Consider the following 21220-nt stretch of genomic DNA (forward strand, 5'->3'; position numbering starts at 1 on the left):
TTTTCTGTGGGACACCTGATAATAGGACTCAAAACAGGCTGCAGACTGGCAAACAGCACTTCTTGAAGTTTCTTAATAATCGTGTGGAAAACAAAATGATGACTGAAAAAGGAAAAAAAAAAAAAAGGCTGATGAGAAAGCAGAGCCCTCATGGTCAGCACCACAGCCAGATGCGGTACGGTAACAGGTGTGGGGATAGTTAAACCAGCAAAATGTGGCTTGCAGCACCGTTGAGGTCAACAAGAACGCATGCTTCAACGGGCCAGCGGAAGGATGCGGACTCCTGGAATAGGTGAGCAGGGTGAGAAAGCCTGTGTGCAACCAGCTCCTACAACGAGAAACCTGAGAGAGGAAAACGTGGGGTTGCTCTCTGGAACACAGGGGCAAGCAGGAGGAAGAATTTGAGAACCTGAAGGTGCTGGGCCTCAGGCTATGGCAGCAATGGAAACCTGAGCTCCGCTGGTGACACGGGTGGCTCTGCTACTGACAGAACCGCAGCAAGGCCTCCCCTGGGGCCGGGCTCTCTCAGCAGCCAAATTACAGCCTGCCAGCTAGCGTGGGGGCCCGTGAGGGGTGGCAGTGACAAGAAAGCTCTCACGGCCACCGCCAGGAGACGCCTGGCAAACCCTGCGGCCTCCCTTCTTCTCCCTCCGAGCTTGCGAGCCCTGCTCCCTTCGGGCCAGGCGCTTACAACCGGCCCGGCCCGGGGCAGCGCTGCCGGCAGAGGGCGCTGCGGGCCGGGCGCGGCGCCGCCATTTCCTCACGGGGGGCAGCCGGGCCCCGGGGGGCTCCAGCGCGGCGCTGAAGGCAGCCGCCGCAGCGACCCTGTCAAAAATTACCCGCTGAGTAATTACACTGACCTCCCCCAGGTCAGGAGGTCGGCTTCTGAGCTTGTCTCGTTTATTTATTTATTTGGCTTTGCTTGTTTTTGACCTCACAAACCTGGGCTGCTCGTACCGTTTTAAATCTTGCCCCAAACTTTAAGTTTCACACTTTCGCAAACTTTTAGCCTGCACCCTCGTTCCAAGTGAGATAGGCGGCCTCGGTATTAACCCATGCCTCCAGGAGGTGGAGCTTTAGAGTAAATAAACGCTCCGATACAGCATTTACAACACAGAACGGGCCCTGGCAATGGTATAGGGGTACCACGCTGGGAGCTGAGCATTTCGGGAGACTTTGCTCCTTCGTGGCCCACAGGTGGAAGGTGCTGTGTCTGCAGGTTACAGCAGGGTGGAAGTTAAATTCCTGTTTCTTCAAGCTGGACCAGTCCTGGCAAGGATTCAGCGGCAAGTGTGCTACAAGAAATTGAGGGAAGGGACACGGTGCACCACATCTGCACCTGTGGTCTTCCTCTTGACAGTCCCCCAAATTACACAAACTGTTGCAGCAAGCGGAAGGGGTCTCGTGAAATCACTTTGAATAACAGAAAGCTTTTCAGCACGATGTGCTGCCAAAAGAAGGTTATGATCTATTCTTTCTGCCCATAGTGCTTGGGAAAAGGAGTTACGGATTTAGAAGACAATAGAGAAAGAGGCCAGGTGTCAGGGCAGTTGTAAGTGATGCAGCTGATGCTACCCCTAGATAGTTTCTTTTTTATCTCTTATTTTCATTACCTAAAGCATTTTCAACTCTAGTTTCAGGAGAGATGTGATAAAGCTCAGTTGCTTGAGATGTTTTAGACAATTCTGCTCTCTCAAGTATTTGCCTGTCAGGATTGTTTTTTTCTTTTCCTGATGTTCTCCATAAACTTTATTTCATCCCATTTCCCCAAGATATACTTAAAAGTTTCCTGGTTCTTCTAGCATACGTTTTTAGGTGCCAAATCTTTCCCATTGGAGCCACTCCCCTCACCTGTTTCATATTTACTTTTATCTTTGCTTATAAATCAGTCCCAATTACTTTGGGTGCTCTTTTCTGAGCTTGTGGGTCTGTGTTCTGTTTTAATAATAACTTGTACAGATGCTAAGGAGGCAGGCTAGCTTCTCTGTCATGGTAAATGACTGTTTATGTGTGAGACAGAGAGAGACTCCTACTTTCTGCTGGCACCGGTTATCTCCTTGGGAACCTGAGCGAGGAAGGACTGTGTGTGTTTACATGGGCCTCACTCCATGCAGTTTCCACGCCCAGGACCTTGCCTTCAGATGTGATGGTGCCAGGGCCCCCTCATCCCACACCAGTCCCAGGTAAATGACTGCACTCCACGTTTTATTCTAGGAGTGATTCATGTAAATTCCCGAACAACCTGGGAGCAGGATGTTGACATACGTCGTTTCCCAACTGAAGTAACTGCTCTGATCACTGGGCTTTTGGGTGATGCCCAAACTTACTCCCCCCTTTTTTTTTTCTCTCCTCTAAACGCATACAACTCTGATTCTCCTGTTGTATAGGGAATAAATTAAAAAATCATGTGGACAATACAAAACTTTTGTTACTATGAGGCATTTCTTTCTATGTAATACTGTAGTTTACAACAAAATCTACTTTCAACAACAGAAGAAATGCCTTGCTTTCTTGGTGCTCTAGGAATATCAGAATACCTCTGTACCTCTCAGAGTCTTATCAGCTTCTTTCTACTTCTGTTCCTTTGATTATTTATTCCTTTCTACATTCTCTTTGACTTTCAACTCAGTCAAAGAGCTGTGCTTCATGTACCAAAGGCCCTCCTCTTCAGATCTCTCTTTCTAACTGCAGGTCTTGGCTGTCTTGTTTAAATATATGTACTCAGAGGGGTCTGTGTGTGGCAAGGACTAGAACTAGGTGCAGAGTCTTTGTTTGGAGATCTGGCAGTTACACTGCTAAAATAGAAGTCTTGGCTATGTGATCCGTGCGTTGTTCTCTAAACACAGCAGTTTTGCATTACTGAGGTACTCTTGCAGGACTCCGTTGTTTCACAACCCTTGGGCAGGCTTTCTCAGAGTAAATACTCTCTGTAGGCACATATAGCTGTCTCATGTCTTTGTGTCTGAACCTGGAGAATTATCAAGTTTGAGAGCTAAGTTATTCTGTAGTTGCTAAGTTGCTAGCTTTTAAACATGATTTTTTTCTTCCCGTCCATTTAAAATGTTTACAGTGGAAATTTCAACTTTAATATTACTACATTCTTGCCTGATTTTTAAATAATAAAATTAACTTCCAATTTAGGAACATAATGAAAAACATTAACTTAATCTTTGCATTTTTTTCAACATCTTTGTAAAAGGGTCAGTATATAGATGTTCCTTTTGTAATGCCTAGCAGTGTATCCTCAGACACTTATAAAATAGGCTAGTCACAACTTTCTACAGTAACACAAAACTAGAAATAAAAAACAATTTGTCAATGGGAAAGCAAAGACTTTGAAAGCAACCCTTTTCTTCACATGAGTATGTAGTGAGGGTCTTCACTGCTACCATCTAATTTCCATCAGCTGGGAGTGTGCCTGCCAGCTGGTAGCAGTAGAAACTCGTCAGCCTCGCAGTATTGGAGAAGGATAGAAAGAGGCTGGGCTTCTACAAAAAACAACAATTTCTGTTGTTTCTGTAGGGGTAATGATGATGATGTCTTCTCCCTGAGCTTGTCCTTCTTCGTGAAAATCAAGCTACTGTTTTTCATTCAGTGAAACCTGCCTTTTGTGTTTTTGCCAGAATGAAAGCTGTGTGATCCAGTGAGATGTGATGCATCAATAAACCGGCTGGGACACTAACTGAGCAGTGGGTTTGGAAGGAGAGATGGGAGGGAGGCTTCCAGTAAGAATACTTTGTAATCCTGGGCACAGGGTCGGGTGCCTGGTGACAAAGGGCGGATTTTTAAGCCTCCTCTCCTTGGTCATGGGGCACCCTGTGGGAAATAAGAGGAAAGGACTGTGGAGGTAGTCTGATGAAGAGCATCTGCTCTTCAGTGGGGCTGGGGAGGTGCACCCCACTCTAATGGGGAGGAGAAAAGAAGTAAGACTCTGAAATTACTCCAGCTGAATTTGGGCTGAGTAGTTCTGGTCTGGCCAGACCTTCAGATCATGGAAAGATCAACAGCCCTCCCCTCTGTGTTGTTTGAAAATGGCCCGTCGTGTGTGTTAGCTGTTTGGGCTTAAGCCACTGCTGTCTTTTAGGAAGCTGCAATAGTTTAAAGAGCGCAACATCTTGAGGGAGCAGTGTGGCTTTGATCAGCTTTTGTTAATGAGAGAAGGAACACAACCAATACACTTGCTTCCAAACAGAAGTATGTTTTCCTCATGAGACATTAGCAAGCAATTTTGCAGTGGTTTCTCAGGCCCAGTGCAGGACTGTTGTGTTACCGTTGGGTTATGCAGAAAGTAACAAGGTGACCTTGGGGAAGTGGAGTGCATTTAAAAAAAAAAAAAAAAAGGTATGAACCATGTGGCTACCATGGAGCTTAAAATAAATGTTTTGATGTTGTGCAGGTGAACTGAAAAGCATAGGCAGAGGAACAGGTGAGCTCTCTTGCCAGCCATCTGGTACATCTGTGATCTCCGAAAGAGCCGTGCAACAAGCGTCTGAGCTCGCTGTACGTGACCTGGTATGGCTGCACAGCCAGGAGAAACAAGCGTCTGGCCATCAGGCGCGATAGCACGACCTACCCTGTGTGCTCCTCGACTTCTGCTGCTCCGTGTGCCTTCCTGGCCTGGGCAAGTACTGTATGGATTCGTTCTTTTTACGTGGCGTTTTGCTGTCAGACCTGGCCTTGATTTTAGTGTTATTTTTAACTGTGACTTTGGTCAGTTCCTAACACGTAGGAATAAATAACTAGTTTTTGCTCTTTCCAACTGAGCTGTGAATAAAACAGCTCATCTGGGATAGCAGCGGCTTCAGCTTGCTTGTACATCCTGAAACAAACTGGATTTGATCTGTGAACCCTAGAGGGGTCTTAGGTGTGAGTCCTGAATTCTTTTTCATGGGGTTAATTTAAAAGTCTGAGAAAAGTCAGCCAACCTCCTGTGGCTGAAATGATTTCCCCATGTAGCACCTTCTGCAGGGATAAATCTCTGTTGCAGATGTATCATTCTTCTGCAATTAGTGGCAGATTGCTAGCTGCTGTGTCTGGCACTCCTGTGCGTGCTCTCCGTCTGAGAATGGAGCTGAACCACACGAGCTGCTCATGCGAGGCTCTGGCTGCTTTCATGCGGTAGGTATTTGCACTCGTGGGTGCCTAATGCTGCTGTGGAAACTTGCAGGGTGATGCCAGGCACTACTCAGCTGCACTTCTGTAGCAGTCTGCTTGGCGCTTACGCTGGTACAAATGCATTAGTGAATTTATCTTCTTCCATCAGGTTGCCTGGTAGAGTGAGTGCTTTAGGCAGGAGTCTGCGGGAGCAGGTGCTGCTGTATGGTCTCTGCCCTTTCCCACCAAGCCCTGGAGTTCTCCACGTACACAGAGCTGGAGAGGGCAGGACAGTTGGCACTGGACAGATGTTAAGGGCAGCTGGTAGTAAACTAGCACTTTGAGTGATCGATGGACAAAATCTGAGAGGTCAACCGTAAGATCTTTGATCAGACAAACTCACAAGAAGGACACACTTGACAGGAATGCAGGATTAAGCCGAGTAAAAGTAGCTTCTAAAACTTTCTCTTCCTACCAAACTTCTCTAATGCAGAGCTCCAAGCCTTGACATGTTTTATGATTTGTGATTTGTTCTGTAATACAGAGCAAATTCTTTCCCCCTTTATACAGCTGTATTTAAGAGAATTTTATGCTGCAGCCTCCTGGTTTTAGAAGTGATAATATTTATTTGATGGGGAACTTGGCTGACTGTGGCTGTGTAGCCTCCCTTTTGCTAGCTAGTTGTTACGCACACCAACACCAGTGCCAGGGCTGTGCTTGTGATGGACTTGTGTACATATGGTACTTTTTAAGCCTGTCGAAAGACTGTGCAATTTTTTTTTTTTTCCCCCTAATGGCATTATTTAAACTAACAAGTGTAAGAGAAACTTATGACGCGGAAAGCAGTAAGACAAAGGAAAGGGGAAACTGGAAAAGGAGAGAAAACGTATAGGTAGATCAAATGGTTTGTGGTGGAGTGGGAATCCAAACCTCTTCTTTTTGAGGAAAGAAGGCTTTGCTTCCCAGAACTCAGAGAATAAAATACTGTTACAACATTACCCTGTCCTTAACCGTCAACTGACACGAGGCTGTTCAAAGGATCTGAATTTGTGTGTTGTTTGCTAATCTAAACCTACTGCAAATGGATGAAAGAGCTGGTTAGCTTCTTGTGTGAAAGGTTATTCTGTAGCTGAAATTGCTTTAGGTGGCTCAGCTGTATTTTGTCAATAAAATGTGCCATCAGTGGAAGAATTGGCAGTAAAGTAGCTTCTGCGTGCTTAGCCATGGAGAGCACGTTTGAAGGGCAGCAATAGAGTTTTTGGTAGATGCAGTCAGCAATTGTATCATTACAAAGTCTGTTTTCTGGGATTTAGAGTTCGAATGTGTTTAATTGCAATGGGCTGATATGATTTACAGCTTGGATGCGCTTTTCTTAGTCTATTTTGGCTACTTTATAGTGAGCTCTGTGTTGCATATGAGTTGCTATGCTAGAGGGAGTTTGGTGGGGGGAAGAAAACAATGTGTTCCTAATATATTAATGTGTGTGTTAGGAATGCACCCTGTAATGTCTCTGTAAAAGTTTATTGAATGTTCTGGGGGGGGGCTTGGCATGGTACACGATGTCAAATCTTTTCCGTTTCAGGTAGATGAGATAGAAGGAAGGATCTTGCCAAGCAGTGAACTTCTCAAAAACTTGAGCAAGTTTTAGCCTTGGCTTCTGTCCCCAGCTCAGTCCCATGGTCCAGGTTGGTCTTTGGTGTAGTTCTGCCTTCCTGGGAGAGCTGTCTGACAGTCATGCTGTAGGCTGATGCCTTGCTTCCTATGTATTTATTTTTTAGAGTGAGAAGGGATGGCATTGAATGCAAGAGACTGGGAATCAAGAAGTCTGTATCTGCTTCTTTGTTCGGACATAAACTTTCTACGTGTCCTGGGGCAAGCTATTTATTTTAGTTGCCTGCTTCCTGCTTGTCCTATTTATTTAGACTGTATTGACAGGGACCTGAAGGCTTTTCTGCATGGTATGGCTAGGGCAGTGTAGCCTGATTTCAGGTTGGGGTCTTCTGGTATCGTAGGACAAGTGATCCAGAACAGTGTTTCAACAGGTCTTGTCTTGTTTGAAAACTGGCCTTTAAAATCATATTGTACCACTAATTCTCTGTTTCCTCGCTGTGGAGAGGGAAGTAAGGGGTGCGTTTGTGAAAACTGCATGTGGGCCTGAAACTGTTTAATCCCAAGCAACTTAAAATAAGAGTGATATCTATTTACACTAAGGAACTGATTCAAAGAAAATGGAGAGCCCTGAAACAAATCCAAATTGTATTTTTGCACGGACCTCAACAGGAGATAAACAGATTCATTCTTTGCAGTTTACATGTGTAGTAAGACACATTCCTGATGCGATACATACTTTTTATGATTTTCTTATTGCAGCAGAGTGTTGGCTTGGTACCTTAAGGACTGAAAGAATTAATATATTTGGTTTATATTCATGAGGTACCTAGCAGCCTCAGCTAGCAATCAGGGCTCTTTCATATAACGTTATGCAGGTTTCTAAAAGAATAGTAAAAAGCCTTTTGACCACGCTATGCAGTTTATCAGTTTCCTACAGCTTCAAACCCAGAATGGTTCTGAGGGCATGTGTTCAATGAAGGTTTAAATCAAATATGAGTGATATAATGTAGGAATATTAAATGAAAAACTAGTTTGATGTCAGCAGTTTTGACCAATGTGGAATCATTTTAGCTTTTCTACAAAAGCAGCAGCTGGTTTAGTACTCTGGGGCTAATCGGAAGACAGAACACACTCAGTAAATGTGGGAAGGAGAGCTTTGTAAGTAAATATTTCCTCTCTCACAAGGCAAGGTGTTTAACAAACATAATGACAGGAAAGGACTGACTCTCCCAAAATCAGGAGATGTGTTTGCTTAATCCTCAATATACCACAGAAGTGGTGATAACGTAGGTGTGGGCAGAAGGAGAAATGGGCACGTTACTTGTGGCTGAAGCACCTAACGGCTGGAGGAGCATGTCTGGGTGCTTCTGGAGAGCCAGGCGTGTGGGCCCGTGCCCAGCGTGGTGTGCTCCGTGGTGCCCCGGGGTGCTGAGGCCCAGCACGCCACGCACCTCCCTTCCTTCCGCGCCGCTCAGGGCCTCTCCCTCATGGTGCTTGTGGCCTAGTCATGTTCTGTGGTGGGCGCTTCATTCCTCCCTGCTTGTGAATAACTGGGTGTAGGCTGCAGAGGGAGAGTGGAGATCTGTGTTTGGAGAAGGAACAAGTGGAAACACCGCTCACGTCCAGGAGCAGAAAAACTGCTTTCAGGCTTCCCCTGGCTGACTGGGTCAAACCCAGAGCCTCCCGCTTTGTAAGGAGAGTGTCCTTCACACGAGTCTCAAGCTATTTTAATGGTTAAATTCAATTAGATTTCCAGAAAGTAGAAGAAAATCTATTTTTCTCAACTTTAAAGGTGTTCAAGCCCTTGTACTGCTGGCGAAAGACCTGAGCCCGGGCTGGAGTCTGTTCTCAGTGGTAGTCTCCTGCCTGCCTCTTGAAACACAACAAAATGTCTCCGGCCAGAGGGGCCCTGACTTTGGAGCTTGTGATGAAAGGTGCATTGGCTTTAGCTTCTGTTTCTATGGTGGTCTGTCCCATTAGATTGAAATAAAATAGGAGTTAAGGAACAAGATCTAGAGCTCAGGGTTTGAACATCTCAGGTGAAGGTCCTTCTAGCTGACTGGCTAGGGTAGTTTGTCTCGTGTGTGTGGAAAGGTGGTGTGTTCTCTCTGGTCAAGTGAGGCTTACTTGTCTAAATTTAGACAGAAAAGCTGAGGATCCATCAGACTGACTCTGGGTTTCATTCAGTGCATCAGGATCTCCTGCTTCAGTGAGTACGTGCACCCTTTTTTCTCAGCCAAAAGGTGATGCAAGAATATAAGCAGGAGTCTTTCTGTGATCCAGGAAGAGCTTTTTGGCCCACTCTGCAGGCAGGTCTTGCTGGTTTTCATTTGTCCTGGAGAGAATGCTGTTAGAAAGATGAAATTTGGTACTGTGGAGCTCACAAAATAGATTTTTTGGCTATTTCTGTTCCTGTTGCTCACTTAATTATAGAACCTGAATAAGTGTACCTTTTGGTATAAATATTACTAATGTTGGCAGTAATCGAAGGTGAAACTGGCAAATGTATCTACTAAGCCATTTCACAAAGTAATCATTTATGAACACAGCTCTATTAATTTGTTTAGTCAGATGCAGAGAAGCAATAAAAGTGATTGACTAAAAACAATTAAAACAGTAAAAGTAAATTGTTGTGTGCATTAAAACCTGCTGAGCCTGTCAGATGAAAATTGTAGGTTTAAATGTGAAAATTAAAGCTATTGATTTTAGCTAGTATGTATGCGGCTATCAGAGTCCTAATTTGTTGTAGTTTTCTTAGCTAAAGTTGTTGAGACAAGAGTAAAGATAATCCTAAAACTCATTCCCCAAAAGATGTAAACGATCGCAAAGGCATATATGATAAACATTTGTGTTGACTCGGGAAGATGGGAAGGTTTTTTTTTTTTTTTTTTTAGAAGACTTATATTAACTGTCAGTATCTCAGTGCTGCAGAACTGAATATAAATATTTACCAATACTGGTAATTTATTGCACTTCATAGGAGATGAAGAATGAGACATTGACATGAAAGAAAATACAGCATTGATACAGACTAGATTACAGGGCTTCTCGCCTAATTTATGTGTATGACTTTATTGTCATTTTATTTTTATGTGTTACAGTAAATCTTGCATTCAGTGAACTATTATTTTTTAGTATTCAATTAAAATGATAGCACAAAAAGAGTGTTATATCTAGACAGGTATTAAGGGATAGTGCTGGGGAATAAGACTGCAGTCTGTACCTGAGGGCTTCAGCCACTCAGTAAGGGCTGCTGTCATGAATCGAATGAACCAGGGCTTTAAACAAGTATTATGTGTGTTGACTTGCCAGTGTTAAGCAATAGGTCATAGTATTATTTCCTTTTATAGTTTCTTTAGGTCTCTTATAAATCACCCCTTTACAGTGTAAAATGTAATATTTGACGGTTAACTCTTTGTTGGATAGAGATTTTTAAATTTTGCTTTGGGGAGCATAAAGCACATCCTCCAGCAGCTCTTGTTTTTTCTCTTTAAGAAGCAGACCCTAATTGCTGTTACTTACAGACTCTGTGTCAGCGTAGACTAAATTCCTAATCCTGAAAGCACAAGGAAAAGACAATTGTGCATAGCCTTTTCCTTGTTTCTGTGGATGGAAGCGATGCTCAAACTCATTGAATCATTATGTGTTTCTGGGGATGCTTGGAGATTGGGACAACAGCAAGGAAAAAGAAAGGTTGGAAACTTTTTATGTATGGAGCAGCTCTATAAAATGCAGAAATGCCGTCCCACCTCCCCCCATGCAGGCTCTGACTTTTGCACTGGGGTAAGCAAGTGATGCAAGTTCAGTAGCTCTTTTCAGGAAAGAAGGAATAATAAGAAAGAGGGAATAGACTCAAATTATTGGGATGACAGAAATGAGGAGACAGAGGGGAAATCTGAATCTGTCTACGTGCATGAGCGGCACAGAGTTCACAGACAATGTGTGTCTTGAAATGGGATATTTTTGAAATGAAAAATTCTGATACTAGGGCTGATTCGTTTTGAACCCTGTGGAGAACTTAAGTTCCTGGGAGTCTGTTCTACCACATGAACACTCTCAGCACATACTTCCAGTAGATAACACATCAGAGAATACAAATAACTTGCAGTCAGTAGGCAGCTAGTTGAAGTTTCTCTTTCTGCTTGTCAAAATAACTCCTTCTGTCAGCATGCAATAGGGTAGGCAAGTCAATAGTGGTGTTATTGAAATGCTACCAAGGGGGAATTAGACAGCTTTCATTTTGAAGGCTGTTGTTTATGGGGCTACTGTTTGAAATCACTGTTTACCAGTAAGAATCATGTTTGTTTTCAGCTGGATCAGACTGTGCTGCTTGAAACAAAGGGGAAGAGCCACATGCATCTGCTCCCTTATGCCATTTGCAAGTAGGTGCTGTCCTCCAGTAAGGTGCAAGTCCCCCAGCGCTGCAAGGCTGTGTCATACCCTGTATCTGTTCCATCTTGTGTGTGAGTAGCCAAGGGCAGGGAGAGGGCCCCACAAGAGGGTTAATTTGCTTCAGTTATAAGGAAGCTGTCAAAAGGGGTGTCATTTCTGGGCTCTGTTTCAGCAAAGCTCACAAGCATATGCTGAAGTGCTTTCCTGAATCAAGCTCTAGCAGAGAAGCATGTCAAAAGTATTTTACATCTATCCATGTAACTGTCATGCTATTCTTAAGCCTTCCAGAAACTTCTGTGTAAAATATATTTTCTGACAGCAACTCACAATTTGAGGGAAGGTTTCATAATGTTTTTCAGCAGTAGACCCCAAGTTAAGCAAAACTCATTTTCCCATTTATGACTTTTAAATTGATACTGCTTTCCTAGAAAAATAACAGCGTACCAGATCCTTTATTAAAATTAATATAAAGCCCTTGTGTCATGTTAAAGGAACAGTCTGTGTCATTAGTGTTTGTATAAAACATCACCTTGCATCCCCAAAGCAGATTGCCTCTTAATATCTGCATCATCTCTCACGTGGCCATTACCTCTGAAGAATTTTCAGTTGAAGCAGAGATTGTGAGGATGGGGAGCTGCAATGAGTTGCACAAGAGGCCACTTACAGAGTGAAAATTAAACTCAATCCATTTTCTGCTACAGCATACGTTTCCTTTGTTCTAAATTCGTGGTAATGCTGCAAGTCATGACTGGGAAACGTGGTCTTCAAATGCAAAGGAAATATAAACAAAATTCCAATGTTTGGAGCAGGTCTTCTCACTGTACTTACTGCAAATGGACAGCTTACTTCGAAAGTAGTTGTATCTCACTTTCTCTTAAATAATGAAATAAGAATGCTGTGCAGACAGTGGTCCTTCTAGATGATAAAGGACAAATGTATCAGGACAAATACAAGCACAAATGTACAATAGTTTGCATAAGCCTGCTGTAGCAAAGTAGTGAGATGGTAGCAGATGTCTTGACTGTGCATTTTTTATATAAATAATCATTTATTCACACCAATTTTATTTTCAGCAGCTTTAAAACTCAGCGTGTTTTATGTTTAGCATTATCACAGGAGGAAACTATTCCCTTGATAGCAGAAACCTAGTGAATTTTCACATAACTACCACGCTACCATTTTGCTCCTTGTGGAGACTGTAGCATTCAGCAATTCCAATTCTGCTGGGAACTGTAGCGTGGCACCATTATAGCAAATAATTTGAGCAGTTATGTTTCTAAGTACTGTTACTGGCAATACCATGCTGAGCATTTCAGGCAAAGCAGGTGTGTTTTTTAATCTCTGGTTTAAGAATAAGAGTGTTTCTTTTTGTTTTATAAAGACAAGACTCAATCAGGACCCACTATGTAAATATATCTAAGTGAAGGTTGGTTAAATAAATAAACAAACCAGGGTTTTGTCTGACCTTGAATGCAATCGTGTGTGTGTGTTCAGTGTAAGACAGTTTCTCTCTAATATTATCTCCTTAGCAAGGATTTAAATTGAAAGAAAGTCCACTGAAGATAGAATAAACAACTTCAGCTTTATTTCAGTGTGGATTTAGAGTCAAGTTTTGACTGAAAGCCTACCATAGGACGGTGTCCCCTGATTCCAGTGTAGTTTTGTGTTGCGCTTTTAAGGCACCCCTCTATTTGTAAAGGGAGAAAGAAGGTGACATAGGAAGCTCTCATCTCTTCATGTGAGAAGTAGAACTGTGCAACCAAACCCCAGGATATCATTGAGATAGGTGGCACTGATAATGACTATCAGTCAGTGTGCTGTTAATATGAATGTGAACTCTTAAGACTTTTGCAGAGAGGAATGTCCATCCTGAGCAATGAGAACAGGTAGAAACAACCATTTTGTATATTTATTTATTTTCCCTCCTAAGTGGCTTGTTGAAGACTAGCAAAGATGTTCACTGCAGTAACGTCCTGGTTGTAGAGCAACTGTACTGACTCTGCTCCCCAGGAACCTCTGACTGCTCCCTAGGAAGCATGCAGCAATTAAAATGAAATACTCAGTTCGTACTGGATGTATCTTAACATTTTTGATAACGTTGATTCTGATGTGTGTTCTGTTTTGTACCGTAAGCTTTGCTCACCTGCAGAGATTATGAGCTTTTTGAGGGACCAATTTTATGTTTCTAACTAAATATTCAAGAAGTTCTTGTCTGGAATTGCAATTCCTTTTAGTACTGAAGCTGAGATGCAATGAGAGATACTTTTGGTTGTACTTGCTGAGCCACTGTCCTATCAAGAAAATTACTTGTTTGGACGCTTAGTTCCCAGTACGTACCACACAGGTTTAGAGCTGATACTGTAGAGAGAGGAACATGGAAAAACCTGTGGTTTGACTCGACTGCATTGTGTGCTGTGTGGCTGTCTCCCACGTGTGCATTCCTTTGACCAGAAGCAAACTACATTTAAGTAGTACATTTAAGTACATTACATTAAGTACATTTAATTTATTTTAAGTAGTGCATTGTTGTGTGTTAATTTGGTTACTGAGGTTAACTTCTCTAGTCTGTTGTGCAGGAGTAACCAATATCATTTACCTGACCATCTTGGTACAGTGCACCAAGATGTTCAGTATTCGTGCACGTGGGGTCCAAGTCTTCATGGTGGGAGTCAGTACAAAGCAGTCCTCTCTGTATAGCCCATCTTGCTTTGGAGTGACTGTCTTCTGAAGGCAAACCTTACTTAAACTAATTCACCCTGGTCTACTGCAATGTAGTGCTTTAAAATGTGAAGTTGAAATACCGTAATAACATCTTGTAACTGTATTATTTACCTGCATTTAGTATGTGTTTATAGACTTTGGTATTGAAGAAGCTCAGTTTCAGTTCCCTTTTCCCCTATGTACTTATGTTCTTTGTTACAGAGCATTAATATGTATCTTTGACTGCAGCTTTAAAAGCCAACTATACTCAATATATATGCAAATAGCCTTTTTCACAGAGGTAGAATTTTGTATAAATTAAATATTTAATTAGTAATTCAACTTCTGCTATGTAATACATTATGACATTGAACTGCTAAACAGATTTTGGTTTGAAAAAACAATAAAGACTACAACTTCTGGCAGCATGCTGTGAAGCAGTATAATGAAGAATCAGTACATCTTAACCACACAGTCCAATTCATACTGACATTTTTTGTAATGATTGGAGTAGACCCTAAAACCGGGTTATGTGTACCATCACCCCTAAAACTTGCTGGCTGGTCTTAAACTCCTTTGGGATACTTACTGGAAGGTCTGAACATGTGATTAGCTGTAATTTACATACTAAAATCAAACATGAAAACAATATGATATTTTTATGTCTGTCAGTGTACTGTGTGGTACCTGAAGCTGGGGATAAAAGATGAGGTATTACCAAAGCTGCTAAAGTAAAATCTGCACAGGAGCTAGTAGAGTGTCGCTGTTTCTACAGCGCATATTGAACTGGTACGAATGCCCTTAGTGCGTCCTGTCCTGTCCTGTCTCTTTCAGTCTGGAGGGTCCCATGGACCACTGGAGGGACTGTTTTCATGACTCAGATGAAAGTTGTTATACTCAGTTTCCTTCAGGTTTGATTCACTGCGGCACTAACTGAGGGCTGGAGAGGCGGTCAGAAGATGTAAGACCACCTGTGCAGTAGGGGTAAACTCCTGTTCAACAGCTCTCCATTGGCTTAGGTTAGTGCTCACTTCAGTGCTCTATTGACTGTTCCAGCTGAGCATCTGGTTTCCTGTGAGTTGCACCCCTTGTTATCAAAGGGGAAAAATAAAATAGGAATGTTGCTGGAAAGCTGCCTTCCCAGGTACCAAACCTCTTTATCCCACTGTGCTGTGCTTAAATCTGAAGACTGAAATGTGCACTTCTCTTAAATTGGAATGTTAATCAGGAGAAATGTAGGCAAAGCTGGTCATATCTTGACACTTGGGCTGAGCGCCATGTTATTCTTTATTGTCTTTGGATTCTCTTTTCAGTCATCTCAATATGCAGTGGGGAAGCTCTCTTCACCCCTGCTTCCTTTTACAGAGTGAACGCATTGGGACTCATCTCACTGGAAAAATGAGACCACTTCATTGAGTTGCACTTAGTTTTGGTGAAAACCTTTCTTAATTATAGTTTTGGGCATAATATCAAATAAAGTATAAATCAGTCCAGATCTGCTTGAACTGAAGCCCAAGTCTGCCTGGAGAATTTGCTAACCTTAGAAAACACAGTCCAAGTTTTATATATTATATTGAAATCTAAACTTGCTAGGATTTGGGCATCTTTACAAAAACTTTGTAAAGCTCCAGTGAGACACCTCTTTCAAACATTTCATTTAAACTCTATGCCATGAGAAGACTTGAACTCTGTCTTTCTCCAGGAAAAAAACACTGCAGCTATTGTGGTGTTTGGAATTGTATGTGCATTTACAGGAGAGATTTACAGAGGAGCACGGTTTGTTTTACCTCGTGGCTGGAGGAAGAAAACACTTGTAAAGTATTCCAGTTCTAATTTCACATGTGTTGCAGTGGATAAATACAGCACTGCCAAGAGAGAGAATTTAATAGGACTTGATGTAGAGCTAGATAGCATTTCAAGAAATGAAGAGCTGTGTTTCTTCTGGAGGAATGCCTGTGGACTGGGGGTCCCTCCACAGGAGTAAGAAGAGTTACAATTAAGTAATGTAAACCTCAGTTTGATTTCATGCTGTGGTTGTGCAGTGCTTCTACAGAGAGAATGAAGATGTAGAAGGAACCCAGAATTTAATGCAGGTGTTCCCATGGACTTCACTGCTTCGGGATTTCACCTAGCAACTCATGATCTTGTGATGATGTTGTGCTGACATTCAGAGGACCCATTAGTCTTCTGAAGTACATACAGATATATTGTGGCAGAGGCATTGATGCACCCCAGGCACGGCTGGCCGTTTTCACCACCAAGGCACGCAGAACGTTGACTCGTTTTGAGTATTTTGTGCATCAGAAACAAATGGTGAAGTCTGTGAAGGGATAGGGAAGATTCCAGCTCCCCCTGGACTTGTTAAAAACAGTTTGCCCAACTGTTTTGTAAGAAAGAAGCTTGAATAAAGAAAGGCAGATGTTGTAAAATATATCTCACTGTCATTTTCTGCTGGTTAATTATTTCACTTCCTAGCTAATTTTGGAAAAAGAGTTATCTTAGAGAATATGGTTTTATTTTTCCAAATCTAGGATTACTTTGGATTTTCTGATATCAGTTTGTCATTCAAAATATGCTATATGTTATAATTCAGCTTTTATTTTTAAATAAATATTTTTGATGTTGCAAGTTTGAAAAAAGCCTTTGTTTGCTAAATGAAGTTGGTTTTATGGACCCATATAACATCGGTGCCTTAATTACTACAAATGGATAATAAACGCTCATAAACGCTTCCCCGTATATGAGAATAGGAGATGCACAGAGTGACTGTCATTAGGAACAATTGGATTTTCTCTTGATAAGTTGGTAAAAAATGTAAATACTGCAAATAACTGCTATCTAATATGCCCACAGGCAATACCAGGAAGCATGCACCAAAAACGTCTTTTACAGAAATTGCTTTCTCTCTGTTAGAGTTGAATGCAGTGGAAACTGAACGCCCATTCATGCATGAGTTGTAATACCCTTTTTTTTCTTTTCTTTTTTTTTTTCCTCATTCTTTATGAACACTTTACATTAAGGTGTCTGATACATAGTTTTCTTGCTGACAAGGGCAGAATATTGGCACAGCAGTGGTTAGGATTCAGTTTTCTCTAGTAAGAGACAACCCCTTGCCTTCAGGCAGTTAAACCAACCCTGTGTTCCACAGGGCAGAGTCAAAACTAGTAGTCTCGTTCTTCCATTGTGAAGCAATTCCTAAGAAATCTCTTGTGATCAACAGAGAAGAGGAAAATTTGCCTTTTCATTTCACGAGCTCTATAAGAAGCAAATCATGCCCCTTGCTGGCTGCAAATGCCACCAGCCAAGATCCCAGTTTTTCAAATGAGTTAGCAGAAGCTGAATTAACACCGCTCTTGATTTTCAAGAGCGCAAACAGTTCCACTGGGTAAACACTGGGACAAGTAGTTCTATTTAGCAAACATGACGCTTTGATTTGGGATTTACTTTTAATGAATCAAGAACTGGATTTCCCCCCCACAATGAAAGGACTGTGTGTTGACCCCAGCTCCTGGTTTTAGCTCAAACATCTTTGAGCAGGTAAAATTTCTTAATGTATTTAAAAGGAGGAAAAATGACAGCTTATGAGCTCCAAGAATTGGTCCTAGAGAGTCAAATCATTAATAACTGGAACATTCAAAGCACTGGGACCCTGGCAGCTTGCTGGAAGGTGACGAGTCCATTTGTTGCATGAACAGCAGGGCTCTGTGTTGATGGGGGAAGTGGTTCTCTGTAAGTCTTCTCCCTGCGGTTCTTGTTCGCTTACCCTCTGCCCATTCACGATGCAGTCACTTTGCACTGTTACGATTCTCAGCTGGTGCTTTGTGCTGCCCCTTAGCACAGCGTCTCACCGTAGGCCCTTGGGCCCTGTTTCAGACCTCCAAGGCCATTTAGCCAATAGGAAATGTGAAACGCAGGGACTGCAGTGTAATTTAGGCTGTATGAAGCTGGGCTTTTGTGTTCACCCTACCTTAGTTGGCTGATGCTTGTCAGCTAAAATGTGCAAACAGCACCCCCGAGATTTTGTGAATCCACAATAAAAAAGATGCATTACTGAAGCAGATATTCTTATTTTGACTGGAAGCAATTAATGCTTGGAGGATGGTATTTTCTGAGCACTTTCTTTTGACGCCAGTCTAATGATTTTTCACTTTCTGATAAATCTTATTTTACCCCTTCTTCCCTGGACTCTTCTTTGGTTACCTGTTGCAGCAGTTCTCCCGCAGGCTTTCTGTGGTATTGGTGGTGATCCTCCAGTGGAACAAAAGCAAGATATTTACAAGGGTTTGGTACACTTTCCACAGAAATTGAAAACCTTCCTTAAGAATAGAATACCAGTTCATGAAGCAATTAAAATAAGCCTTAAATACAGAGTGAAATGAGGAAAAAAATATTTTTTGAGTAATGCGTGATCATCATTTTAAAATGAAACAAGAAAGAATCAACTTCTCAAAGGGTTGCTAAGAAAGACAAACACTCAGATTTTCAAATTTGTTTCCACGTAGAACATAGTGGTACTGTGAATTTAATATCTTTTCACATTGTTATTGTCTTTTTTTAGGGTTTCTGGCTACTTCTAAGTGGTGCTTGGCTCTCTACAGTTTTATGACATTTCAGACTAGTAAAATTTTCCACAGGAGATGCACAGAAGGCTTTTATCTGTTATCACAGCCTTGGAAAAGGCGCTGTCAGCGGGACCCTGAAGCTGTTCTCTTGGACTGTGTGGATCTAATGGAGTTCCTGTCTTTCTAAATCTGTATGGATGCTTTGAAGATCCACTCTTGATCTCACATCGCTTTTTTAATGCATGACAAAAGTGTTGTTTCTCTGTAGAAATGCCCAGCAAAGACCTTTGAGAATTTAAGAACCGTGGAAGAAATGGGCAAAAACAGTGCAGTCCAAATCATGGGTTCCCTACCAGCGTATAGGGAGTTTCAGCCCTGCTGGACTCTGTTCACTGAAGGCAGGGTACCATCAGAAAGGCCCAGGGAAAAGGGAACAAGATAGCAGAGTGTGACTGTGGCTAAAAGGCTGGAGGTGATCTAGGGTGTAGTCGTTCTCACACCCCAGTAGGTGCTACTGGGAGTGCTGGGCAACCTGATCCTGACGCCCAAAGGGGCAGATGGGTTGCTTCAGTCCTGTCTTCATCGCTGTAGACATGTCTGCGTGTGGTGGTGTGCTGGGGTAGAAATAGATTTGTGCTTTGCTGTTCTTGTCTCCTCCAGCCTTACCGTGCGGTTTGCCTTTTTTCATCCATCAATATGACGAGTAGATCTTCTGAGGACGATGGCGAATGTGAAGGCTGCTCTGTGAATGGCTGCACTTTGTTCTCCTCTTGCATCAGATTGTGAATCTTCATTTTGTAGGAAGCTGCCATGCCATAAATTGAGAAGAAGGCAACAAAAGATAAATTAGCTGTACCATCCTGTGTATGGAAGATTTCATGATATATTCTTCCCCATACAAGACTCCCATCATACCTACCTCTTAAAATCAAGCCTGGTGAATAATGGCTTAGCCAAGCAATAAATACATAATGCAATGCCACCTTTGAACCTTGTAGCTTGTGTGTAGGTCAAAGATTATATGGGTTGTATTCATGATTTATGCTTTCAGTCTTCTGATATTTTTTAGACCATCTTTGCTTGTCTGCTGGTATGACTAATTATTTAATTATTCTATTTGTTTTTAGGAGGCCAAAGTGATCCTTCTGGTACAACTACAAAATATATATATTTTTTTCCTGAATATAAAGTAATTTAAACTGTGTGTGTAAGACTCGTGGTGTTGAACTAGGCAAGCTTACTCAGAAAAATGTGAATGTTTGTGAATAAATATGTCTATTTAGGTGTCTATCTTCAAGATTAACACATTGTTGAAGGGAAAACTTGTTTTATTATTGATAGCAGGCTTAGCAATTATCCATCTTAACGAATAACGTAAACTTACTTCCTAATTGCTGCAGAACCATAATTATACAAAGAAATCTTGACAGCTTCTAAATTAATTTCTCTCACACTGGTTGATCTGAAAATTTAAGCTTTACTGATGAATGATAACTGTGTATCTCAGAGAGCTTCCAAACTTAATGCTATTTGATGTTAAAGTGCATCAATCAACCCTTAAGCATAACTTGACAAAATAATTTGATAGTGGCAAATGCTTGTTTTCCTGTCTCTGGCTTTTGTTGATTCTTTGCTGTACCTGAGGCAGAAGCTTACCTAGCTTGTGGCAAAGAGCTTTCTGACTTGATAATGAAAGCAAATGTTGTCATTAGTTCCCCTCTTCCGTGTTCCTGCCTTTTGGCTTGCATGCTGTCACTTTGCTGCAAATAAAAGAATGTGAATTCTTCTTTCTACTTTGTACAAAACTGCATTTTTATTCTTATGCATTCAGACTGAGCAGCCAGATTTAGTGGCACGTGAGAGAATTCTTTCTGCTGCCTCAAAGCAGCTCTGCAACCTCCATTCAAATGCTGCAGATGGGTTGGTTCCTCTTCTTAGTTATCTCCCCTGCTCTGCAATAAGAAGCTAATTGCACTGTGGAGCAGTAGGTGCTCTTGCCTTGGTTTAATTCTTGAAGGACTGCTGTACTGGGGTGGCGCTAGCATGTGGTACCAAGTTAAGTTTTTAACCTGCTGCCTTTAGGATGTGTGACCAAAAGGTTTCAAAGCCATGTTGTTGGTCTGTGTTGTCAATGACGTTTTAATCCACTAGTAGCTATTTCAATTAATATCATTTTTACTTTGCATTTCAGTTCTAATTATCTGGATTATCCCACCTACTGTCTGGGAGCTCAAGCATGGCTCATCTGAAGAAAACCTCAGAGAACAACAACAGTCAAACGTAAGTGGAACTGAATATATACAGTTAACAATCAAGTGTAATTGCAAGGAATATTATTTGGACTAGATGAGTATACGCCAGCCCCAGGGCACTGTGGCAGATGCAACACAAGGTCTAATAAACTATAGGTCCCTGCTGCCGGTATTACTCTATAAGAGTAATAATAACACTGTGAGAGTGAAAACATCCGTCAAAAGCTGACAAATCTGACAAAGATTATACATACCCACGTGCATATACTAAAGATGCTAGTTAAATCTGATGGAACTGCTAATAAAATTTCTTTAGTGGTCTTAATGAAACATCATTTTGTGCTTATTGTTCCTTTCATGTGAGGTTGTTTTTAAGAAACAATCATCTGAGTGTTATTGGAAAAGGTACTTGTAATTGCAAAAGTAAATACCAATACGTTGTCTGATAAATCATAGGTACAATAGCTCTATTCAGAGAGGAGCTCTGACTTAAAACTTTAAACATACAGAATATACATGCGTGTTTTTAACACAGAGACTGCTTTTCTTGCTGTGTATTCAGACAAATGACTCTTGTTTCAGATTGTGGGTGGCCCAGTCGCAAATGTA

The 21220-nt window shown here is 41.8% G+C and overlaps 1 long non-coding RNA gene across 1 annotated transcript; it reads left to right on the forward strand.

Moving 5' to 3' along the window:
* The first annotated feature begins 3497 nt into the window (after positions 1 to 3497).
* Positions 3498 to 20714, forward strand: LOC121075666. The gene is made up of 3 exons (XR_005823091.1): positions 3498 to 3643; positions 4397 to 4630; positions 20551 to 20714. It is a non-coding gene; the product is annotated as an uncharacterized LOC121075666 (long non-coding RNA).
* Positions 20715 to 21220: the final 506 nt, after the last annotated feature.

The sequence above is a fragment of the Cygnus olor genome, chromosome 10, assembly GCF_009769625.2.
Source record: "Cygnus olor isolate bCygOlo1 chromosome 10, bCygOlo1.pri.v2, whole genome shotgun sequence".
In the NCBI taxonomy this organism is placed as follows: domain Eukaryota; kingdom Metazoa; phylum Chordata; class Aves; order Anseriformes; family Anatidae; genus Cygnus; species Cygnus olor.